Raw genomic sequence first — 27,820 nt, 5'->3', positions numbered from 1 at the left:
TCTCGGCCCAGGTGAGATTACAAGGCATTCTGGGGAAGTGGAGCAAAGGCTCATGGGGATTGTAGTCCTGTATTCGAGTCTATTTTTTACATTTCATAGGACCAGTTTATGATTAATTGTTTTTGTGTGACCATTTTTTCTCAGATTACCTTATGATAGAATTTGGAGATTTTATATTTTAAGCAAGAAGAGACTGTGGAGGTAATAAAGTCCAATGGCTTCATTTTTCAGGTCAAAAATGCAGATTTCAGTTCCAAATTCTGCATAATTTTAGTAACATAAAATTCAACTTCCATGGGAAAGTATTTTGGTACCTTAATAGCCTGGCAAGTTCTACAAAGCCCTAAAAATTAGAGAAAAGAACTTCAGAAAGATAATAAAGGTCTAGACAAGTCTTTCTCTTCCTGATTTAAGCTTTTATATATTCCCTCCAGAAGTTTTGTGGATATTATCATTTTTATTCAGTATTTTAGGCCATTGTTCAATTAATGTCATCTTTTACTTACTGCCTAGCAATTAATGGAGTATTCATTTATTTTTATTCACACAGTACTATGTGCTTTACAAAGAAATAAGCCTATTTTCATTTCAATTTTTAACTAAGCCATTTTCTCTGCCTCTATTTAAATGGATGATTCTCATTTCAGAGAATACTTTTCATATGCCAGAAGACAAGGAGAGAATGAAGAAATATTAAACAAAGACATTCTATACCTACAAAAAGTTGATTTTTCCCCCTCTAGTCATAGAAAGATGCAATTCAATTCAATCAACTCAATTCAATTCAAAAATCACTTCTTAATGAGTTGCAGTGTTGGAGACAATTTATTGGTTGCTTAAGATATAAAGATACAAAAAATGCAAACAGTTCCTATTTTAAAGGAGTATATTCTGTACTGATATCGATATAATGTAATAAGTTGGAAAATCAAAACCTTTAAATATTACTATTGAGAATACATAAAATTTGGAAAATTGAATTCTCTTAAATATATGATACACACACACAACGACACATACGTACACACAAATGCTATATAATTACTTTGTCAGAAAGTGAAATTGAAGTCACTAGAATCATTCAAGTAGAGTATGATATAGAGTGATGCTATAGAAAAGATTCCTTTATTAGTTCAGTTTAGATGACCTAATTTCCTTACTAGTTCAAGACTCAAAAATTCTTTTGTTGTTTTGTTAATTAATTGTGTCTGTTTCTTCTTGATTCCACTTGGAGTTTTCTTGATGAAGTTTTTGGAATGTTTTGTATTTTCCTCTCTTGCTCATTTTGTAGATAAGGATCTTTGTGGACATGCTTACAAATAGGAAGTATTTGAGACTGAATTTGCACTGAGTTCCTTTTAACTCTAACCATTGCACACACAAAAAAAAATTATTGCAACAAGAAGTCAATAATGAGGCACCTTTCAATTTTCACTTTTCAATTTTTCTCTTCCTCATATACAGCTATAGAACCGAAGTGATACACAGTACTGAATTTTACTGATATTTCATTTAGCAAAGACAATAAAAAAATTTCCAGGGAAACCCTTATTAGGAGGCACATACACACACACGCATCACAGAGGAACAGATAGGCAGTTTGGTAAAAATTACTATCTTAGAAGAAATCTGCTGTGGACTAGAACATTATTGTTCTAAAGCTGGAAGGGATTTTAAAGGTCATTCTGTCCAACTTGTACCTTGTTCATTTTACAGAGAAGAATATTGAAGATTGGGGGGGGAGAGGGGAACAGGGGCAGATTTTGTGTCTTGTCTAAATCTCAGTGGTAGTGTGCATTAGAAACAGAATTTGAACCTAGATTCTATTACTACAGAGTTAGCATTCTTTCCCCTGTATCTAGGCCATCTTACTGACTGTCAAGTATGTACTCTCTCAGTTCCCTTGCCCACCTTCCTTTCCATAATTTGCTCTTAGCATAATAAATCAATTAATACTATTATTATTTTGGGGAAAATTGTGTCAAATTATAATTCCATATTCCAACTCACATTTTTGTGGCTCTCAAGATTGCCATTCCTTGTAACAACTCCTTTCTATAAATGGTCTTCCACTATTGTAACACATATTATTTAGAAACAAAAGCTTTCTCTCTTGCTATTTATCCATCCATCTATAAATCCATCCATATATCATCTATCTAATCTAAATCTATCTATATTACAAAAATATTTAGTCTGACAGATTAAATAGTTAATATTTTCATTCATCTCTTCATTCATTTATTCCTTAATTCCATCATATAATTATTACTTTTATTAAACTCAAAGTATTATTGGCTTTATTATTCTATAATAATCTTTTTCATTGTTATTTCTATGATGTTTTTCTTTGGAACAGGGCATTTATTCATTATTCTGTGTATTTTTTGTCTTTTCTCCTTTTTTTTCTTTTGTGAACTTAATTTTAGACTTTTCTATTTGAGCAATGGATTTTGCCCCAACTTTTCTCTCACCCTTTCTATATATTCTATGACATTTTTTATAGCATTATGCCAAACTTCCACACAATTTGATCCTTTCCCATTCAACTCTTGGGTATCTCTTTTTATGCAGAAAAACTGGATTGAGAGACTTCAAGTTAATAAATTCACATAGGAAATAATAGAATTTAAAACTATGTAAACTGACCTCAAATCCAGAACCACAAATGTATCTTTGACTATTGACTATGATGTCTCGATTAATTCTTAGTAAATGAAAATTTATTATAATTACTATTAAATGGAGAACATATGAGCAAAAGGATTTATGACCACCACTCACTAATATTCAGTGCCTCACTCTCTCACACACAGGACTAAAGGAGATTGATGATATTCCTCAGGAAAGCAGTAAGAGGTAGATTTTTACTTTGTCACTCCCAAGAGGAAAGGAATAAAAATTCTCAACAATAGCTACACAGTAAAGAAAAAAAAAAACTTTTAAACCTATTAGACTTTAGAGGTCTAAGAATTCTATGACTATTCTTAATTTCAGAGAAATAATGAAAAAATGAGTTAATTACCTTCTGACAGAGATGATGGATTTAGGATGCAGGATCACAGTTACATATACACACATATGTGCACATACATACATATACATGTGTATTTATTTATATATAAACACATGCATACATATATATGTGTATGAGTATCTATTTATTTCTTTATTTTTAAACCCTTACCTTCCATCTTAGAATCAATACTGTGTATTGGTTCCCAGGCAGAAGAGGGGTAAAGGCTAAACAATGGGGGTTAAGTGACTTGTCCAGGGTCACATAGCTAGGAAGTGTCTGAGTCAAATTTGAACCTAGAACTTCCCATCTCTAGGCTTAGCTCTCAATCCACTGAGCAACCCAGCTGCTCTCATCAGCATCTATTTAATTACACTGTATATTACAAATAATTGCATGTTTATATAACTATGATTATATATAATATACACATAATATTGTATATAACATGTATTGTATAAACAATCACACACATTCAAAATAGTAATTTATTTAGCTTTACTACATTTATTTCTTAAATGATATTTGCTTTTTTTCCTCCAATGACAGGGAAGTAGAGATCAAAGGGGAAAATGGATTTTTGTTCCTTTAAAAAGGAAACAATAAAGCTGAAGTCAAATGACAAAATGAAATTAGATAAAACCTGAAAGTTAGGATTGGTTTTTCCTTAGGACAAGCAACCTCTGATGGATGAAAAGTTGTTGTTGTTTTTTTGTTTTGTTTGTTTGTTTGTTTTGGCTCAGTCCCTCTCTGTTAATTCACATGGGTCTACATTTCATAAAAAAATCTCCACTTCCACATATCCTTATTTGTTTGAACTTCAATACCTATAAATCTGTCATTTTTATTGTTTAAAAGTGGCAGACTTTGGAAATAGTGTAAATCTCAAAAATTCTCAGACCCTACTTCATAAGATTTGGTTAAGACCATTCCCCATTTTAAACAATGAAGGGACTTAGATCAGGAATGTGAGACCTCTACTCCACCCCTACTTAAGCATACTTACATTTTCCCACAAATTTCTTGTTTGCCTTTTAATATAGGTTGCATTGGTTTTAATTGTACAAAAAACTTTATAATTTAACATAATTGCAATTATTTATTTAATTTTTTGCATATACCTTGTCTCATTTGTGTCTCATTTGGCCATAAATTTGTCATCTAGCGATGGATGTGACAGGTAAACATTTTCACATTCCCCTAATTTCTAAATCCAGTGCACAACTTGAATTTTCTTGGTGTATAGTATGAGATGTTCGTACATGCCTGTTCTCTGCCATTCTTCTTTCTAGTTTTCCCAGCAGTTTTTGTCAAACAGTGAATTCTTTCCCTAAAAGATTGGATCTTTGGGTTTATTGAAGATTGTTGCTCTGAATAACTACCAGGTGTTATTTACCTAATCTATTCCATTGATCCTCCACTCTCTTTTTTAAACCAGTACCAGAATTTTTGATGATTACCTCATTATGCAATAGTTTGAGATATGGTATATATAGCCAGGGATACTTTCTTCTTTTTTTTTTCATGAGTTCATTTGATATTCTTGGTTTTTTTTCCCCCAGATGAATCTTGTCATTTTTTCTAGTTCTTTGATATTTTGGGTAGTTTGATCAGTATGAGACTGAATAGGTAAATTGATTTAGATAGGATTATAATTTTCAGTATAATGACTTGGCTTATCCATAAGCAATTAATATATTTCCAATTATTTGGGTTCAACTTTATTTGTGTATAAAGAATGTTTTGTAATTGTGTTCATATAGTAATTGTTTTTGTTTTCATATTTATGCACGCAAGTATTTTATATTGTCCAAAGTTATTTTTAATGGAATTCCCTTTTCTCTCTGTTCCTCTTGGGTTGCATTGGTGGTAAACAAACATGTAGATGATTGTGATTTATGTGGGTTTATTTTGGTTGCTATGACTTTTCTGAGGCAATTAATTATTTCTTTTAATCTTTTGGTTGATTCTCCAGGATCCTCTAGATATCATCATATCATATATGATATCATCATATCATTTTGAAAGAATGATTATTTTTTTCTTAGCCTATTCTAATTTCTTCAATTTATCTTTCAATTCTTATTGAGAAAGTGAATATTTCTAGTTCACTATTAAAAAAGAGTTGTGACAATGGACATCCTAGTTTTGCCCTGATTTTATTAGGAAAGGTCCTACTTTATTCCTATTACAGATAATCATTGCTTATGGTTTTGTATAGATGCCACTAATCACTTTAAGGCAGGTTCTATTTATTCCTTTATAAGGGGAATTATGTAATTATGTGGTTTCTGTTGGTTTTGTTATTTATATGGTCAAATATGATACTGGTTTTCCAATATTGAACTCTCCTTGCATTCCTGATATAAACTCAACTGTTAGTAATGTATGATTCTTCAGATATAATGTTGGAATCCCCTTGTTAATATTTTACTTAAAATTTTACATCAATGCTAATTAGGAAGATTTATCTATAGTCTTTCTCTGTTTTAGCACTTCATGATTAAGATATCAATAATATATTTATGTCATAAAAGTAAATTGAATGAATTACCTCTTCCATTACTTTTCTAAAGAACACATAATATCGGATTTAATTGTTCTTTGGATGTTTGGTAGAATTCACTTGTGAATCTATTTGAACATAGGGACTTTTTCTAAGGGAGTTCTTGGATGATGTGTTCAATTTTTTTTCTTGTGATGGCGTTGGCATCTGTCATATTATCTGTAAACTCTGATGGGGTTGTTAAGTATTCCATTTCCTCTTTTTTTTAATTTGGGTAGTTTATATTTTTGTAAGCATTTATCTATTTCACTTAGGTTATCAGATTTACTGGAATATAATTAAGCAAAATAACTCCCAATAATTAATTAAATTTCTTCTTTATTGGTTGTGATGTTGCATTTATGATATTTTATGTTGGTAATCTATTTTTTCCTTCCTTTTTTTAAATCAAGTTAAGCCATGTTTATCTATATCATTTATTTTTTAATGAATCAAATTTTATCATGTATTAGTTCAATGGAATCCTTCATTTCCATTTCTTTAATCTTTCCCTTGATTTTCTGAATTTCTAATTTGATGCTTAATTCTGGATTTTTAGTTAGTTCCTTTGTCTAGATTTTTAAAAAATTGTATGACCAATTTGGCAATGTGATTTTTTTCCTCTATTTTATTGGCAACATCCAGTGAATTTTTGTTTCATTTAATGAAATTATTGATTGTTTCTATGATTTGTTCTTTGACCAATTCATTCCTTAAGAAAAGGTTTTTTAGTTTCCAATTAATTTTTAGTCTTTCTGCTGCCCTTTATTGACTAATTTTATGGCATTATGATGTGAAAAGTAGGCATTTAATATTTCTGCATTTCTAGTTTTGGACCTGCGTTTTTTATGTCTTAATGTTTGGTCAGTTTTGTGACGATTCCTTGTATTCCTTTCTATTCCCATTCATCCCATTTTTGCATATGTATGTCATATCTAATTTTTATTAATTTCTATTTACCTACTTGAATTCTTTATTTTTTGGTTGGCTATATCTGCCTCTGAAAGGGGAGGTTGGTAGTGTCTAACTAGAAACATTTTACTATCTATTTCCTTCTGTAACTCATGAAATTTTCCTGTAGAAGAATGAATGCTAAGCCATTTGATGCATATGTGTTTAATATTGACATTATTTAATTGTCTATAGTGTCTTATGTGACAAGGAAATCACTTTAAAAGACTGATATATATTAATTTAAGGTCGCCAAGGAATTCAGCTATGTAATTCCTAAATGAAACTCAAGTCAGCAGTCAACCTTTTATGGAGTTTTTAATTACAAACAGGAGGAAGAAAGGTATGAGAGAGAGAGAGAGAAAGAGAGAGAGAGAGAGAGAGAGAGAGACAGAGAGACAGAGAGACAGAGAAAGGGGAGAGAAGAGAATAGGGCTTAAATACCCCCTCTGTTTAGGCTGGGCCAAAAGGCCCAAACCCTTAGATAGCTGAGGCAAAGAAAAGAGATCAGTCCCTATCACTCACGTGACCAAAATGGAGAAACAGTCTCAGGGGCCTCTATCTCCAGCCTCCTTCAGAGCAAAACCTCTCAGAGCAAAAACCTTCCAGAGCAAAACCTCCTCTCCCCCTCAGACCCCGCTATCTTTAAGGACACCACCTAAGTCCCCTCCCCTCAGTTCTCACATCTACCAATCACTGTCCATGTCTTCCCTGTGCCAATGATGGCTCTAGCTTAACTCAGGACCGCCCAGAGGTCTGTGGCTTTGCACATGTCTGTTGAAGGTCATATTCTCAAATAATTAAATCTTGATCCTTTGCTGCAGCCCTTTCTAAATCCTGATACTCCAAGTAGGGTAGAAATTGTATTTTCCAAGACCTGGTTCTGTCATTCCAAGTATCTCTATTGTATCAATTCTAAAATCAATCATGACTCAAAGAACTTCCTGTTCTATGCTTAAGCATAGGTCAAAGCCCTTTCCATTGTTCAGCAAAAGGTTTCTGTCCTAAAGTAATCTTAAGTAGGGAGGAGAAGGACCCTCCCATGCCAAGGGGGTTCACATTCCAATAGACTATCAGTAGGAAAATTTTCAAGTATGAAATTTCTCAATGGTGAAATTTCCAACATTTATAAGTCTAAGAAATTTTAAGGTTTACACTTATCATGATGCAACTTCCTTCTTTTTATTTTTTTAATAGATATTTACTTTTGCTTTGTCTAAGATCATGATCAATACCCCTGCTTTTTTATTTGTTTGGTTGTTGTTGTTGTTGTTGTTGTTTTTTACTTTAGTTAAGGCATAGTAGATTCTGCTCCATTATTTTATCTTTGCTCTGTGTGTGCCTCCCAGTTTTAAATGAGTGTGTGTTTTTGTAGATAGCATTTTCTGAGATTTTTGTTTTTAATCTACTCTACCATCATTTTCTTTTTTGTGAGTGAATTCATCCTATTCACATTAAGTTATTATTATTAATTATGTATTTCTCTTCATTTTATTTTCTCTCTATTAATCTTCTCTCTGTATTTCTATCCTTTTAGCATTTTCCTGCTCACAGATCATAAGTTTTCAACAACTGCCTCCTGCAAATTCTCTCTCTTTTTTGTCTATTTTCTCTTCCCTTATTTTTCTTATCCTGATACTTCCCTATGGGGTAAGCTAGTTTTGATGAGTGTAAGGTTCAAGCATAGTCATCCTCTTCCCATATTCTTATCCACTATATTTGCCAATTATGCACCTCTCATGAAAGATAATTTACCCCTTCTCTCTCTTCTTTTTTCTTCTCCCCATTTCCCTTTTTCATGATTTTTAAATATCATCTCATGTTATTTAACTTCCCTCCATCTTTCTATGTATACTCCTTTTCATTGCTCTACTACTGATAAAGTTCTTAAGTATTTTAGATACTTTATGTAGCCTGTATACTTTAATTACTTTACCTTTCTCAAGTATCATACATAGGTTAATTATTTCAATTATCAACTTCCCAGGTATGAATGTACTCAATTCAACCTTATTAAAAACCTTAAGTTTTTACTTTATCTTTTAATGCTTCTCTTGAGTGTCAAATTTTCTTATCAAATTATCTTTTCATCTTTGGTTTTTTGATCAGGAGATTTTGAAATTCCTCTTTTTCAATAAAATCATTTTTTCAATTAGAATTATGCTCAGTTTTACTGAGTGTGTAATTTTGGGTTTTATTCCTAAATCCTTTGTCTTTCAGAATATCATATTCCATGATTTTCAATCTTTTAATATAGCAGTTACTTGCTCCTGTGCAATCCTGACTGTGGGTCTATGATATTTGAACTCTTTACTTCTGCTTGCATGTAGAACTTTTTACTTGGCCTGGGAGTTCTAGAATTTGGCTAAAATAGTCCTAGGGTATTTTATATTGGGGTCGCTTTCAGGAATTGATTGTTGGATTCACTCAATTTCTATTTTTTCCTCTTGTTAAAGCATAGGAGTGTAGTTTTCCCTGATGATTTTTCCTTTTTTTTAATGTTTATTATCTGGCAAAACACACTTCCATATTGGTTACTATTACAGGAGCAAATTCACACATAACCAAAACCCCAAAATAAAACCACAAATACACTGATGTGAAAGACAACTACAGCAATTCTTTTTCTGGAGATGGATAGCTTTCCTAGTTAGAAATCCTTTCGGATTGTTCCAGATAATTGCATTGCTGAGAATAGTCAGGTTTTCACAGATAATCATCCTATAACTTTGTTGTTATTGTGTACAATGTTCTCCCAGTTCTGTTTATTTTGTTCGGCATGATATCACTCTTTATATCTAAATCATAAATTCATTTTGACCTATTCTTGGTATATAATGTCAGATATTGGTCTATACCTACATTCTGCCATACTATTTTCCAATTTTTCCCAGCAGTTTTTGTTAAATAGTGAGTTATTATTCCAAAAGCTGGGATCTTTGGGTTTATCAAACACTAGGTTGCTAAGGTCATTTACCCCTGTACATTGTGTATCTAATCTGCTCCATTGATCTACCATTTTATTCCTTAGCCAATACCAGACTATTTTGATGATTGCTGCTTTATAGTACAGTTTGAGATCTGGTACTGTTTTCACATTTTTTTTAGTTCCCTTGATATTCATGACCTTTTGTTTTCAAGATGAATTTTGTTATTATTTTTTCTAGTTCTATAAAATAATTATTTGGTAGTTTGATTTGGTATGGCACTGAATAAATTAAAGTAGAATGGTCATTTTTATTATATTAGTTTGGCTTACCTATGAGTAATTCATATTTTTTCCAATTGTTTAGATGTGACTATTTGTGTGAAAAGTGTTTTGTAATTGAGTTTATATGATTCCTGTGTTTGCATTGGCAAGTAGATTACAAGGCATTTCTTATTGTTTAGCATGATTTCATTTATTTATTATTAATATTTTTCCACGGTTACATGATTCATGTTCTCTCCCTCCCTTTTTTCCTCCCTTCTCCCAGAGCTGACAAGCAATTCCACTGGTTTATACATGTATTATTACTTAAACCTGTTTCTATAATATTCATATTTTTAAAAATGACAACCCCAAATCATAAACCCATATAACAGTGTGATAAATCACGTTTTTCTTTTGTGGTTCTATTCCTATAGTTCTTTCTCTAGATGTGGATAACATTCTTTTTTTTTTTTAAACCCTTACCTTCTGTCTTGGAGTCAATACTCTGTATTGGCTCCAAGGCAGAAGAGTGGTAAGGGCTAGGCAATGGGGGTCAAGTGACTTGCCCAGGGTCACACAGCTGGGAAGTGTCTGGGGCCAGATTTGAACCTAGGACCTCCCGTCTCTAGGGCTGGCTCTCAATCCACTGAGCTAACCAGCTGCCCCTTGGATAACATTCTTTTCCCTAAATTCCAGGGGATTATTCTTGGTCATTGCATTGCTATTTGTGGCATAGTATATTGTATTTGATCATTCAACAATGTTTCACTTTCTGTATACAGTGTTCTCTTGGCTCTTTAGCATGATTTTAAACGGAATTTCTCTTTCTAACTCTTATTGCTGGACTTTGTGGGTAATATGTAGAAATCATAATGAATTATTTGGATCTATTTTGTATACTACAACTTTACTAAATATATTATTTCTACTAGTTTTTTAGTAGATTCTCTAGTATTTAGAAACATATCACCATATAATCTGCAAAGTTTCCTCATTATCTACTTTAATTCCTTCAATTTATTTTTCTTTCCCTATTGCTAAAGCTATTATTTCTAATATATTATAAGATAATAGTGGTGACAATGGGCATCCTTGTTTCATTCTTGATCTTACTGAGAAGACTAGAAAGCATAGGAATAAATGGGTCATTCCTTAAACAAATATATAGTATATAAACCTAAAACCTTTAAGAATAAATGGGTCATTCACATTTATATACTATGTCTAAGTAGCATGTATACTACTTATTATTTTAAGGAATGATCCATTTATTCCTATTCCTTCTCATGTTGTTGTTGTTTTTAATAGGAATAGGTATATTTTATCAAAGACTTTTTCTGCATGTATTGAGATAATCATTGATTTCTGTTAGTTTGGATATTTATATGGTCAATTATACTGATAGTTTTCTGATATTAAACCAGCCCTGAAGTCCTGGTGAAAATTCCAACTGGTCATATTTAATGATCCTTGTGATATATTGCCATATTCTCCTTGCTAGTATCTTATTTTTTTTTTTGTATCTCTATTCATTAATGAAAGTTACCTATAATTTTCTTTCTCCGATTTTGTTCTTCCTGGCTTAGGTAACAATAACATACTCATTTCATAAAAAAAAGAATTTAGTAGGATTCCTTCACTGTATCTTTTCCCAAATAGTTTATATACTATTGTGAACTTTAAATTACTCCAACCTCGTTAGACCTTACTTTATGGGAAGATAAAGTTGTAATCTCCTGATTGAACAAGGAAGGTACTTAGCTCTTACCTTATAATGAAGCTAGAACTTTAAGCAAAGTCTATTTTTAGATCTTAATACAAAAAGGTGTTAAGTAACTATAATGGCTAAATTAATCATAAAAAGGTCAAGTAACTAACAAAAGGTGAAGTTAACAAAGAAGTGTTAAGTAACTCAAAAGATATAATCTAATCAAAGAAGATGAGAACTAAAGAATGGCATTTAGAGGAGGAGACACAAGGATGAAAGGTCTATATATTTGGCTCACTTCCTCTCTCTGGTACCTTTGGTGGCAGAGAGGTGGCTGAGAGCAGTGTTCTGGGCCTTCTGGCATCTTGACATATCTACAGCTATTTTTTGGTTCAGTGGTGAATTTCTGGCTGAAGTTTCTCTCCTTTACTTCCCAACTTTATCCTCTTAGAAGCCTCTCATCTTCTTCAGAGACCTAGAGACAGAGATTTTAAATCCCCTGGCACAGGCCAGGTAGGAGAAATCCTATATCCTCTTCTCGCCTCCTCCCTAGATTCCTTCCCTCTAAATTATTTAAAATTACCATAAATTTCCAGACTGATGTGGGTATTTTATTTGGGATTTTCCATTGGCAACCAACTAATTTGGATTTAAGTTAAAATCCTAAAATTATCTTTACACTATTGGGATTCATTGTTCTTTAAATGTTTGATATACTACACTTGTGAATCCATCTGGCTTGGGGAACTTTTCTTAGATAGTTCATTGAAGGCTTGTTCAGTTTCTTTTTCTGATATGGGATTATTTAAGGATTAAATTCCCTCTTTTTGTTAATCTGGGCAATTTGTATTTCTTGTGTCATCTGTTTCACTTAGATTGTCAGATTTATTGGCATATAACTGGGGAAAATATCTCATAATGATTGCTTTAATTTCCTCTTTGTTAGTGGTGAATTCATCCTTTTTATTTTTGATACTGATTATTTGATTTTCTTCTCTCCACATTTTTTAATCTTTTTTTTAATTTTATAGTATTTTATTTGATCATTTCCATGCATTTTTCATTAAAGACAAAGATCATTTTCTTTTCCTCCCTCCCACCCCCCCGTGGCCAATGCATGATTCCACTGGAATCATATGTGTTCTTGACTCGAACCCATTGCCATGTTGTTAGGATTTGCATCAGAGTGTTTGCTCAGAGTCTTTCCTCTGTCATGTCCCCTCAGCCATTGTAGTCAGGCAGTTGCTTTTCCTCGGTGTTTCTACTCCCTCAGTTTGTCCTCTGCTTATGGATAGTGTTTTTTTCTCCTTGATCCCTGCAGATTGTGCAGGGGCATTACACTGCCACTAATGGAGAAGTCCATTACTTTCGATTATACCACAGTGTGTTTGTCTCCGTGTACAATGTTCTCCTGGTTCTGCTCCTCTCGCTCTGCATCACTTCCTGCATATATATAGCTGCGCTCTTTGTGGTGGCCAAAAATTGGAAAACGAGGGGATGCCCATCAATTGGGGAATGGCTGAACAAATTGTGGTATATGTTGGTGATGGAATATTATTGTGCAAAAAAGGAATAAAAAAAGTGGAGGAATTCCATGGAGACTGGAACAATCTCCACATTTTAATTAAATTAATACACTCTATTTAATTTTTCCTAAAACCAACTTTTACTCTTTTTTATTAGTTGAATGATTTTTTAAATTTTAATTTTCATAATTTGTTCTTTAATTTTTAGAATTTATAACTTAGACTTTAAATGAGAATTTTTCATTTGTTCTTTTTTAAGTTTTTTTAGTTGCATGCCCAATTCATTGATTTGCATTCAATCTATTTTATTCATGTAAGTGTAAAGAATTATTCATTTTTCTCTAAGTACTACTTTGTCTGTATCTCATGAATTCTGATATGTTGTCTCCTCTATGTCATTCACATTAACAAAATTATTGATTGTTTTTATATTTTTTCTTTAACCAATCCTTTTTAAACACTTGATTACTTAATTTGTAATTAATTTTCATTTATCTTTCCATGGAGCTTTATTGATTATATTTTTCTTGCATTAAGATCTGAAAAGGGTACATTCATTATTTCTGCTTTTCTGGACTTGGTTGTGAAGTTTTATTCCCTAATAAATGGACAATTTTTGTGTAGGAGCTGTCACATTACTGCTGAAATGAAGGTATATTCCTTACTATTGCGATTCAATTCTCTCCAGAAATATATTAATTCTAACTTTTCTTCTAAGATTTCATTTACTTTACTTTTTTCTTCATTTTTTGCTTTGACTTATTTAGATTTGAAAGTCTGAAGTTGAAGTCTCCCATTGATATAGTTTTACTGTCTAATTCATACTGAAATTCATTTAATGTCTCCTTTAAAAATTTAGAGTCTTGGCAGCTAGGTTGCTCAGTGGATTGAGAGCCAGGTCTAGAGATGGGAGGTCCTGGGTTCAAATCTTCCTTCATATACTTCCTAGCTTGTGACCCTCAACAAGTGGCAACCTCCATTGACTAGCCCTGACAATTCTTCTGACTTAGAACAATATTGGTTCTAATGCAGAAGGTGAGTTAAAAAAATAGAAGTTATACCATTTGGTGCATATGTTTAATATTGATATTACTTCATTTTTCATAGTACATTTTAGCATACTGTAATGTTTTCCTTATTTTTTTAATCAGATGCTGCTTTTTTTTAAACTTTAGATGATGCATAATAAATTCTGCTCTGGCCTCTTACTTTTATTCTCTGTGTGTGTTACCCTGGCTCCAATATGTTTCTTGGAAACAACATAGTAGGATTCTGTTTTTTAATCTGCTGGGTAATTTTATTTAATCTTATGGGTAAGTTCATCCCATTCACATTCACAGTTATCATTACATACTTTGCATTTCCTTCCATCCTATTTTCTCATTTTAATCCTGTTCTTTTTTCTGTTCACTCTTTTTATCCTCACCAGTATTTTTCTTTATATTAAACCCAACACTTCTCCCGCCCTATTTCCACCCCAATTCCATTGTGTTATTCCTCTTCTCTATAGAGTGAGATAGGATTTTATATCCCAATAGTTAAGGTTGTTATTCACTCTCTTAGCCAGTTATGATGAGAGCAAAGTTTATGCATTGCTGGTCACAACCATCTTCCCCTTCACTCTAATATTTTTACATGCCTTTTTATGTCATATAAAATACCCCACTTCATCTCTTCTTTCCCTTTTCTATCAGTCCAATCCTCTTTTTCATCTCTTGCTTTTTTTTTTCATATCATATCCTAGGCAGCTTACCTCCTTGCCCTCAGTTTAAGAAGATTCCTTCTAACTGATCTACTAATAATAAAAAAAATTTAAGAATTGCAAATATCTTCTTTCCATGTAGGAATACAATAGTTTAGCCTTATAGAGTTTCTTGAAATTTCTCATTCTTATTTACCTTTTCAGGTTTCTCTTGGGTCTTGCGTTTTGACTTCAAATTTTCTCTTTAGGTGTGGTCTTTTCCTCAGGAATGCTTGGAAAGCTTCTATTATATTGAATGATTATTTTTTCTCCTAAAGGAATTTACTCAGTTTTGCTGGATAGGTGACTCTGGACTGCAATCCTAGATTTTTTTTTGCCATTCAGAATATCATATTCCATGACTTCAATCCTTTCATGTAGAAGCTACTAAGTACTGTGTGATCCTAATTGTAGCTTCATTGTTTTTTAATCGTTTCTTTACATATTTTTGCAATATTTTCTCCTTAGCTTGAAAGCTATTGAATTATATACCTGGAAATTGTCATTTGAGGATTTCTTTCTGGATGTAATCTGTGGATTCTTTCAATTTCTATTTCGCTCTTTTATTCAAGAATATCTAGTCAGGTTTCTTTTTTATTATTTATTTTTATTATATCCAGACTCTTTCATTTCTTATCATGGATTTCAGGTAGTCAAATAATTATTAAATTTTCTCGCTTATATCTATTTTCCAGTTTACTTGTTTTTTTTTCAATGAAATATTTCATGTGTGAAGATAGAATTAACTCTCCCCTTGTCTATTTAACTATTCAAATCAACAACTTAAAGTATACCTACTTGAAACAAAGTAAGAGAGTTTGCAAATCACTTACTAGAGTAAGCTCACACCTCCAAAGGTCACTGCCCCTCACTTTGGCAGTGCTAGGCAAATTGAAAGATTGTGATTGGTTCCTGTAAATTGGGAAAGGAACAGGAAGTGAAGCTGAGAAAACTGCTATACATAGGTCTGGTCGAGGATTCAGTCATTCTCTCTGTGTTGGTGAACCAGACTGGAGGAGGAGACTCTTTCCTTGAATCCTGTGTCAGCTTGCCATGATGAGTGGAGTGATTCCTTCCTTGGTTTTTCGGGTGAGGCGACTCTCTCTGCTTGTTGGCCTTTTGGTGGGACACTCCCTTCAATGTGAATTCTGGTAAAATTCTTGGAGGTCTTAGCCTCATGTGCACTAAAGGTTCTCAGCAGATTCTTCAGTGTGTCCTGGTTCTTCAGATTTTAGCTTCCTAATTAGGACTTTGGATTCTGGTGAGATTTGCTTTCATATTCATATTTGAGGTATTTGTAGCTAGGCAGTAATTTCTGTCTCTCTATCTATATATTTCCACTTTTACTCTTTCCACCTCTTTGCAAATAAAAATCATTTTGACTTAAGGGGTAATATTTTTAAATCAGTGACTACAATATTACTTTAGAATTCTCATATTTAGCATAAAACCTAACTGTAAATTCTTACACAGGTTTTCTTCTGTTTATTTTTTCATTGTTTTGATTTTAATTTATAGTTTATTAATGTCTCATGAAATAATTAACTTCTAGTTGCCCAATTTGGATTTTTTAAAAATGATTTTCTTCCATCAGATTTTGAACCTCCTTTTTCATTTGGCCCATTTATTCTTATATTGCTTTCATTCCTCTTCCCCATTTTTCCTCTGCCTCCCTTAATTGTTTGTTGAAATCCATTTTGAGCTCCTTCAGAATCTGAGTCCAATTCATATTTTTCTTTTGGACTTTGCATGTGTTTGCTTTGTTTTCACTGTCTCCTTCTGTGTTTGTGCTTTGCTTTTTGTCTCTATCAAAGCTCTAGAGTTAGGTGTTTTTTTTTGTCTTTTATTATTATTTTTATATCTTCTAATTTCCCCAGACTTTTTAAAATTAGGCTCTGTTCTATTGGAGGTTCAGACACCTTAAATTTTAGTCCTTCTTTGATGCTACCTTTAGACACATCATTTCAGTGTTTTTGCATATTTCAGTTCTTCCAAGATGGTATGATGGCCTGTATACTCAGAACTCTGAAAGCCACCTCCCACTGCTAAGTATTGAATACCCTCTGAAATTTCTGATAGTGGAAATTCTAGCCTCAGGCTTGGGTACAGGCTGTTGGTCCTACTCTGAGCTTGATCAGGTTAGGCACAGAGCACACAGTAGAGCACACTGCCTTGCCCTGGGACTCCACCTTGAGCTTTGGCAAGAGGATCAGGAGGCCCACATTTGGGTCTATTGTCCTCCCCAAACTGGGATCTATGTCATCATCATAACTTGGAGCTGTAACTCCGGACTCTGCTCTGGGCTCATACAGATCATGCAGCACAGCACAGGCTACCCTGGGCTGGAATTATGGACTTTATTGTAATTTTGCTTGGAACTTTAGAGGGTGTGCATTGGTATGGACTTCTATGATCACAGGCAGGGTCCCAAGAAATGGATGTTGGCTTGGGCTTAGTTTCAGAATCTGGCATAGTAGATATGGGAGGAGGGAGGTTGCTCTTGGCTTCCTCCCTACTCCTTGCTCTAGCCTCCTGCTGGCTGTGCTCCCCTCTCACCCAAGTGTCCCAGATGTTCTCTGTTGTTCTTGTCTTGAAAGTTACTTCACTGTGTCTCCTTATTGTTTCTTTCATTCATGTATTCATTTTGTGGCAATATTTTAATACAGGTTGGAGGCCATTCTCTTGCCAAAGCTCATGGTGGAGTCCCAGGACAATCTTCCTTGTTTCTACTCTACCATCATGGCTTCCAAATGCCACTATTTTTGAAGGATAAAATTATAATTAAAATAAATTGAGAGTGATAAAATTACTGTGCTTTATACATGTCAATATAGGGCATCTATGTGGCACAGTTAATAAAAATGCTAGACCTAGTGTCAAGAAGACATTTGTTTTAATATGACCTTAAACACTTATTAATTATGTGACCCTGTCAAGTCAATTAATACTGTTTGCTTCAATTTCTTCATCAGTAAAATGAACTTGAGAATGAAATGACAAACAATTCAAGTATTCTTTTGCCAAGAATACTACAAATGGTGTCACAAAAAGTTGGACTTGATTGAAAGGGTGAATAAAAATATATGGCAGTTATATTAATGAGTCAGCAGTAGGAAAAATACTGATCATGGAATTAGTGTTCTATCTGGGTCACCAGAACTGTAATAGTTAAAGGAATTGTGAGGAATGAAGAAGTACAGGGGATAAGGGAACAGGGAATGGAGGAGTTGAAGGGATAGAGGGAATATGGATGCTGGTGCGGTAAAAGGAGAGAGATATCCCTGGTGAGAGGCTATCTTTGAATAAATGGGGTTCCCAAGAAATGGGCCAACTCTCATTGCCTGAGGGGATGTCTTCTCTATTGATTGATGCTGAAGATACCCGAGGGCAGGTAAGCTGGGACCCTACTAAGGGACAAGCCTCCCCACCCCCACCCCCACCCCCAAACAAGGTCTCCATGCAGGGGTCATCTAAGAACCATTTATGGTTGAGTGGCTGTCCTGAGGTTCAGCTCCCTCTATGTTCCCCTGAAATGATAGTCCTCTTATCTGACTGCAGTTTATTTAAATAAAGATGAATTTTAATAACAAGTTTGGATTGAGGAGGTATCAGGGAAGAGGGAATCAGGATTTCCCTAAATTGGGTTTGAGTCTCTCTCAGATTTTGAGCTGAGACCAGGCCTTGCAGGTTGGTGGAGGGTTTCTTTTATTCCTGTCTATGCTAATCTATACTAGTTTTCTTAAGCTCAAAGTCTTATCAGTAGAAATCAAGAGGAAGAAATGGTTCTGAACTTCAGAGTTGGTTGGGCCTATCTCTTCAGGCTGACGCCCTTAAATCCTTTTGTTCAATGTTCAATGACATGATCACAGGAATACAGGCAGAGCACAAAGTTGGGGAAATCAGGAATATAGGTACTTCTATCCAGATACAGGGAGAGAGCACTCCTTCCAGTATGTGGGCTAGGAAAGTGAGCATCCTTCAAGAGCAACTGTCAGTCTCCAAGTCCCCCTCCCTCCACCAATTTTCAATGTTGTCCATCAATTTCACTCTAACCTTCCAACTGCTGTTTGCTCCAACCCAGTGGCAGAAAGTTCAGAGTTGATTCAGTTTACCCTTACACAGGTGGAATATGGATTCAAATGCTGACTCTTAAATTAACTAATTTGTATGACAATGGAAAAACAAATTTGTCTCTCTGAATCCCATAGCAATAAACTGAGGAACGTGATATTTATAGTGGTTCCTTAATAGATTGTTGGGGAAATCCAGAGATAACACATGTATTTTGCAAAAACTTTAAAGAGCTATATATGAATATAAGCTGCTATTATTATGAAGGAATTCAAGTCTATTACAATTCCAATGTTATATTACATATGATTAAAAGCAAAAAGAATAAAATAATGTGCTCTATGAAAATAATGGGCAGAAAAATTAAAATATAATATATTTTAGTTTTGATAAGGACAAGGTCCTGAGCAGATGAAAATTTGAAGTCATTTTCAACTAAAAGTTTGATTCTGTAAATTTAAAAAAATTCCTAATTAATAGGTATTTGGGCAAGGGTTGTTTTTTATGCTTTTTTCAAATCTAAGGGAAGCCCATAGGATCTCAGTATTTAAAAATTGAATGGATAATCCCAAATTTAAGATTTTTGTTATTAACTCACATAATATGCCAGATGGAACAAACCATCACCATTTTGACTGCCCTGTCTATTCAGGTTCTGATGGAGACAATCCAGATCAATGGGCCAATGTCTTGGGAAAAGTAGTATCTTTCAAAATGTAAACTCTTCTCCTAGTCTAGGCCTAGCTCTCATCAGTGAGGGGAGAAATAATTGTGGAGAAGGGGTTTATTTTGTCATCACCAATAGAAATTATTATTGACAAACTACTTCAAAGAAGGGGTGCAGCATCCCTGAAAGAATCCTCAACCCTAGACAAATCAGTGCTTCTGAACAGATCTTACAGACACTATCCAAAGAAGCATCTTCTATAGGGAAGAGTCAGTATCCTTTCCACCTTCCAACAAACTGTCATGGAAAAGTCAGGTGTACTGGATTAGCTGAAGCAATTAGGAGTCCTAAAAGAGTGATAGTAGGTAACGTGCCAGTGAAATCTACTACTACTACTACAATCATGGCTGAGAGCTTAGGGATATAGCTGAAGATTCTGACCATATTAGCCTTTGCAGTAACAACCATTCAAGCTCAGTAGAGTGCTTACAATATTACCTGGGGAAGCAACTGCTATAGAGATATAGCCTCACACTTTCTTATGTTGGTGCTATAATCCTATTTATTGAAGAACCCAGGGAAAAATTTTCTTGCCACTAAAGTCCATGGCAGCATCAAAAATTAATGTGATTTCATCAGAAGAAATTATATTAAAGAAGATTCATTATTTTCTGCTTTGCAAAGACACCCAAATCACCATGGGACCTTTTCATTTAATTTGTATTTGAAGCCTTCCAAGTATATTACACCCCCTCTCCATTAGAATGTGAGTACCCTGAGAGCAGGTACTGAATTACTTTTCTATTTTTACCCACAGTGCTTAGTATTGTGCTCTGCAAATGCTAAGTGCTTTGTAAATGTTTGGTTAATTTGTTCACTCACTTGAAAAATGAATAAAGCAAGGCTCACAAGGGTTAATTTCTTATCTAATATAGTGGTAAAACCAAGACTTGAAAAAACAATATACTCATGTTTTCCTAACCTCTGTGCATGGTCTAGTGGATAGAATTCTCAGTTCCTGAAATAAAGAAAAAAAATCATATACATAGTATGGTGAAATGTAAATATTGTTAGGCTGGGATTTTGAAGAGACTTGAGATTAAATATTGTTTATTTCTTTTTTTTTCACCATTTACTGGGAGTTCATTGGGGAAATCACTTAACATCTCTCAGTTTAAGTTTATTCACCTGTAAAATTGGAACTCTCTCTCTCTCTCTCTCTTTCTCATTCTCTCTCTATATTACATGGATACACACACACACACACACACACACACACACACACACACACACACATATATATGAATGCATACACCTAAGGCAGATAGGTGGTTCAGGCCTGGAGTCAGGAAGCTCTACGGACAAATCTGGCCTTAGACACTAACTGTATCATTCTAGAAAAGTGATTTAAACCTGTTTATCTGTTTTGTCATCTGTAAAATGTGCTGGAGAAGTAAATGGCAAACCAATCTAATATCTTTGTCAAGAAAACTCAAAATGACATCACAAATGATTGGACATGACTGAAATGATTTTAAAACAAATACACACACATACATCTACACATATAAAACACCCTAAACATATATACATATGGAGAGAGTGTAGAAATCAAAAAGAAAATTTTAAAAAATGAAGGGAGCAGGATTTAGTGTGATGGTTGTTGAACTTAACAATCAGTGAAGAAGTGATTTAATTCCTGATGCTGACATTTCATATATGGAAGTGTGATATTGAAATCACTTTAAAAGACTGATATATATTAATTTAAGGTTGCCAAGGAATTCACGTATGTAATTCCTAAATGAAACACTCAAGTCAGCTGCCAAATTTTTATGGTGTTTTAATTACAACAGGAGGAAGACAGTATTAGAGGGAGAGGGAGAGAGAGAGAAGGAAAAAAGGGAGAGAAGAAAAGAAGTTTAACTCAGAACCACTCTGGTTCAGGCTGAGCCAAAGCGGGCGTTAAGACCTTGGATAACCAAGGCAGGGAAAGGGATCAGTCCTTATCACTCATGTGACCAATCTGAAGAAAAGCAGTCTGCGAGGCTCCTCCAACCTCAAGCACCAGCCTCGAACTGAACTCTATCCCTCCTTACAGGAAGTACCAAGAACTCCAGAGGCTGTTCTATACCTCAAGTCCTACATCTCACATGTGCCAATTGTGACTCTAGCTTGACCTAGGACCACCCAAAGGTCTGTCCTTTTTTTGCACATGTCTGTTGAAGGCCATATTCTCAAATAATTAAATCTTGAGTTTGCTGTAGCCCTTCCTAATCTTGTTACACTGAGTAGGTTGCAGAATGTAGTTTCCAAGACCTGGTTCTGTGATTCCAAGTATCTCTATTGTTATTGATCAGGAAATAGCTAAATCCGATCTTCTAAAAATTGGTCTGAATAGGGTAAAGTAGTTTTGAAATTCACAGAAGGGATGTTAGAAGTCAAACCCATCATTAACTGAGATTCCAAGAAGTTTAGTGACTTGTCTTAAGTCAGACAGGTAGCAAATAAAAGGGTAAAAATTTATAACTAGTACGTTTCACTTCTAATCAGCCATTTTTTCTATGGTACTAACCGGCTTTGTAACCTTGGCCAACTCATACAAATTCTCTTGTTCCATACTTCCCCCACTTATAAAAAAATTAATTATAATAGATAATCACTAAATTTTCTACAGGTATAAACTCTATGATTTTTTTCAGTGACTTGTCTGGATATTCAAAATATAATACTCATCTAGTTATCTTTACATATTGATGTTAATATTTAAGAATATTCCAGGGAAATGGATTGTTTATAGAAAATAGAATGATAGATGATAGATAGATAGATAGATAGATAGATAAATAGAGTCAAACAGATCTACAGATGCAAAAAAGGATGAATGAGAAAATATGATGGGAATGTGGAAAAAACAGGACATTAATAGACTATTAGAGCTGAAACTGATACAGCCATTCTGGTGAATAATTTGGAACAAGGCTCAAAGGACCATTAAACCATTTATACCCTTTAACTCAGCAATACTACTCTGAAGTCTGTATCCCAAAGAGATCAAAAGTAGGGGGAAAAGACCAACTTGTGCAAAAATTTTACAAAGCACTTCTTTTTGTAGTGGCAAAGAAATGAAAACTAAAGAGTTGTCCATCAGCTGAAGAATGGCTGACCAAACTGTGATATATGATATTAATTGAATACTATTGTGCTACAAGCAATGACAGACAAGATGATCACACACAGACACATGCCCTCCCCCCCCACCAAATCTGGAAAAGTATATATGAAGTTTTGCAAAGTGAACTGAATAGAATGAGAACATTGTACATAGTAACAAAAATAGTGTATGATAATCAGTTGTAATTGTGTTGTTATAAAAAATGCAAGGATCTGCCACAACTTCAAGGAACTCATGACGAAAAAGGCGAAAAAAACATATCATATGAATGTTTGTTGAAGCATACCATTCTCCACTTTATTTCCTCCATGAATTTTCTCTAATATGATATGTTTTTCTCTAGTGAAAGTGATGTCTTTTTTCAAATGGAAAAATGTATTGCATGATAAAGCATGCCTACATTATGTTATAATGTCCGCCATCTTGGGGCAGGTAGAGAAGTGGAAGGGAGAAAGAGAACATGGATTATAGAATGTCAGAAAATGATTTTTTGAAAAATATATTGTATAATCTAGAAAAATTTTGAAAATTTAATTAGAAATGAAAAAAGATTTACGAATAGAAAAATGGTCAGATGTGTTCACATAAGATATACATGTATATCTATATCAATCAGTCAGATTAAAGCAACAAATACTTAATGAATTTCACTGTGCTATGTCATGAGTTTTCTAAATTACTTGCTTCACTAAAGTGTTAATCTTCAGATAAAAGTATGTAAAAATGTTAAGTTTAACTTATAATTACTAAGTATACAATTTCTCTCTGGCATTATGGAATTTATTGTCAGAGCAGGTAATTTTTTTTAAGTACAAAATTTTCCAACTTTTTATGATCAATATTTTTTAAAAAGTCTAACAAATGTAATATATTTTGGGGAAAAGGCTAGTAGACATACCATAGTAGTCAAATCCAGCTATGCCACATACTAGTATGGAGATGTCCTGAATAATTTACTGTTGTATCTAAGAACTTACTACTTAAAATTTCCATGTATGTTTTCGCAATCATTAGTGTGACTCCCCTTTAGAGCAGGTAATATCTTACTTTTTTACTTACATCTTTAGTAACAGCTGTTTGCACATGGTAAGATTTTTTTTAAATTAACTCTAATTATTTGAGATTGAAATAGAATCCAGGTCTTTCTCACTTCAGCCCCAGGACTCAAAGCTCTCTACAACCTAGCTGCCAAGTTAGAGGGTGGAAAGAAAGAAGGCAAAGGATTTCTATTCTACTATTCTGTAATTCTCTACTGCAACTATCTTTGAATCCCTAAGAAATCACAGATTACCTATGGTTCTCTACTAAATTCCTACTCCAAAAATCATTATGCTTTAGAGTTTATGTTGAGGTCTCAAAGTTTATGTCAGTGGAATGCAAATAGTGACAAATTCTATCAGTTTGCAAAGACTCAAGTGTAGTTTTAGAAAAAGATTGTTTCTCCTGTTGAAGGGTTGTACTAAATAGATATGGAGAAGTCCCTCACTAGAATATATTAATTGTGTGGCCATTAATAATTTTAATATGAAAGTTTTCTCAGAAATCTGAGTCAACAACTTTTTACTTTTAGTTCATCTTTTAGTAACACATTTTAAAGTTCTCAAGTGTTTGACAGTCCTATATAAGTAAATCTTAAAAATTACCATAAGCCTTCTTACACTTTATGCACATTGTCATTATTCAAAATGAATTATAATTATTAAATCTATTTACATTTCAACAAAGAGTCTTCTCTGGAAAATTAGTTTATGCTTCAATTTGATTTTGCTGTGGGGGGGTCAATTCAATTTAATACCTTTTTTATTTGACAAGGAATATCAGTGTTGACAAATTTAATACACTAGGACATTGAAGATAGGGCATGAGGTTTCAATGGTGATAATAGGGTTTTTTAACTCTTCTTGTAAAATTTATGACATCAAATTAATTTCCGTAGCATCTTCTCATGTTTTAAACAAAGGATTATGTGTTCACTAAAGAATCAAGAAGAAAAATTGAAACAATAGAGAATTATGTTAACAAAATTAAAAATAATAGTTATTAAAATTGATAAGAGAAATATTGGTCATTTTCCTTTAAGTATTCTCATTTTCCCCTTTATTTAGAAATATTTAAGAATTCTAAGTTAATATTATAATTAAAAATTAAGCTATCATTTTCAGAAATTACATGCTAAAATAGAAAAGGCTTAAACATTAAAAATTTCCTCTATCAATTATTTGTGTATTATCATGTCAAGGGCAGACTCTGACATATTTGACCTGAATTTTTTTTTTCAAAGAGGTAAAAAGGTAATGAATTGAAGGAAATATTCTAGTTTTACAATGATTTCCACAATCATCTAGCACTATGTCTTACATGCAACAGAAAATGAATGAATTCTGTTGAGGGAATGAGCAATGGGAGGATAAATTCTAGTTGAAAAATCCTTGTGAGGTTGTCCTGAGGTTAAAATGAATGATAGTATTAATCCCAAAATCACTTTATGAAGCTTGAATTTAGGGCAATACTAATAAGTATAAGCTCTATATGATATACATCTAATTTGAATTTCTATTGATAGCATTTCCTCCATAACTTTCTTTCATCTAGGCAATAAAGAAAATAGCATCTTCATTTATAGCATTTGCCAATTTTCTAGGTATAAACGAAAATCTAACAGCTAACTCTCTAAGCTATTTAAAGATGGTTCCAACACATGCTTTCTTGTATTCCTTCAATACTGTCCCTCCTTTTTCTAAGTTAGGAGCCAAATTTACAGACTCTCAGAGATGGATGCCTGCTAAGAAGCCATCTAGCTCAAACCATACCTAAAATAAATAATTGTTTTACTACCTATATATAACAAACAATCTTCCTGTTTTTCCTTGAAGCTTTCAATAGGAATTTTATAATCTGAAGAAACTTATTCTTTTATATGACTCTTAATTGGAAGCTTTATCATAGTCAAAACTTAAAACTCAGTGTAACTGTTTATAGTTCCTCATCCATATTGATGATCAATGAGATGGTGCAGATGCCAGTGTTCTCCTGACATCCAATCCCACATGCCTCTGGTCTATGTCCTCTCATAAATTCATCAGATGTGGTCCATCCAAAATTCAGAAGGCTTTGCCTTCTTGCCTTCATAAGTGTACTGGTGGAGCATTCTGGTGGTCTTTTGGGTAATGATTTTGTCAGTCACAAGACTCATGCATCAGCTTTCCTTATATATATTTATTAACAGTATTCTCTCACTATTTGTACATAATCCTCTTTTTTAATAAAAATTATTTTATAATCTATTGCAGTGTGATCATACACCGGATTGTCTGCCTTTTGTACTTTTTATATCAAGTTTAATTATGACCTTCAGGTTCTACTAATTCAATTAAATAAGCATCTCTTGAGTAGTTATTATGTAGCACATATTAGGCAATGGGGCTATAATATAACAAAAAGTTTTGATAGTCTTTGAGAATATTTCATTCTTTTGGAAAGAAATATACATAGAAAGATGAAGACTATGAGAAAGACAAATGGATATATGAAGAATATGAGAATTGAAATATGTGGAAAAGAGGAAGGAGAGCATTTTAGAGATGAGAGATGACTTGTTGAAAGCCATGACATGAGGAGATAATATTTTAGAGAGTATCATGCATGTCTGTTTGGTGTAAATGATTAAGGAAAAGAAGAAGGAAAGTGAAGGAAAGTGATATAAAGTAAGTCTGGAAGAACAAGTTGTGTCAAGGATTTCAAGAATTTCTATCATTGAAATACCAGGGAACCACTGAATATTCCTGAGATTACCATAAGAGAATATAGAGCAATAGTTCTTAATCCTTTTATGGCATTGACCCTTTGCCAGCCTGAAGAATATAGTAGATTCCTTTTTGAAATAATTATTTAAATGCTTATTAATCAAAAGGAATAGGATTATAATAAAATCAAAGTTATAAATATTGAAAAATACATTTTATCAATCCAAGATTAATGTTTTTTGTTCAGAATAAGAAAAGAATCCAGAAGAGAACTTTGTAGAACATCCAGAGTTAGAGATTGTAACATGTATGACAAAATAAAAAAGAAGACTGAGTAGGAGCAGTCAGACTGATAGGAAGAAAACTAGGAAGGATAGTTTTAAGAAAATTATGAAAGGAGAGATCATCCAGCAAGTGTTAAATGAGAGTTCAATCTAGCAGATAGGTCAAGAAGGACAAGGATGAACAAAAGATCACCAGATTTAGCAGTTAAGAGATTTAAAACATTTTTGAGAGAAAAAACCTTGTTAGATTATAAGCCAGATTCTAAAATTATGCATATATTATTGCTATATAATATAGTATGTATGTATGTATATATGGACCTTGCTAAGACTATAACCAAAAGATATCAAAGAAAAAGGGAAAGTCCTTTTCTACAAAAACATATTTAAAACACGTCTTTTGACAAAAAAAGGAAAAATAAGAAGGAAAAATAAAGGCATGTCCATTATTTCAAGAATGGATGAATATGTTGTAGAATAAAAAAAAAAAGACAGAGTATTATTTTGCTCTTTGAAATAAGGAAATAGACAATGAAGAGTAAAGCATGGAGAAGAGCAAGTTGCACCCTGAATTGAATATTGTAAGATAAATAATTTAGGGACTTCTAAAGCCAATTGGTTAAGCTAGCAAAACCAAGCAAATAATTTATATTGCAATCACATTGTAAAAACAACCAAAAAAGTGTGTCTGCATAGAGATATTGAGAGAATTTATTTTATTAAAAATTAACATCTTTATTTTTTACCCAAAGCAGTAATGCGAGGAAAGGATAAATATATATTTCTCTCAATTAAATAAAATAAAGAGGTGTACAGACATCTAAAAACAAGAACTGTTGCATGCACTTTCAGATAAGATCATTATGTTATCATTTTTGCTTGTTTACTTTTTGTTATTAAAAAACTTCCAATGACATGAGCATAATCTATAAATACCTGGGTAAAAAACAAATACATAAGTACTGCTTTAAAAATCAGAAGTTTAAAGAGTAAGAGGAGACAAAATATAATTGATATTTTCTAGATTTTCTGAGAAAGAAAATATATAAGTTCAAGAATGGCATAATCTAAAAAAAGGTTAACTTTGTTTTTGGTAGGGATTATTTAAGAATATATCAGATGGCATATTTAAAGGTAATATGGAAAAATCTATTAGAGAAGAATTAAAGATTAGAGGGGGGGTTTGATGAACAAAGAGTG

This window comes from Monodelphis domestica, chromosome 2 (genome assembly GCF_027887165.1).
Source record: "Monodelphis domestica isolate mMonDom1 chromosome 2, mMonDom1.pri, whole genome shotgun sequence".
NCBI classification, from domain to species: domain Eukaryota; kingdom Metazoa; phylum Chordata; class Mammalia; order Didelphimorphia; family Didelphidae; genus Monodelphis; species Monodelphis domestica.
Note: the sequence above shows the minus strand (reverse complement) of the source record.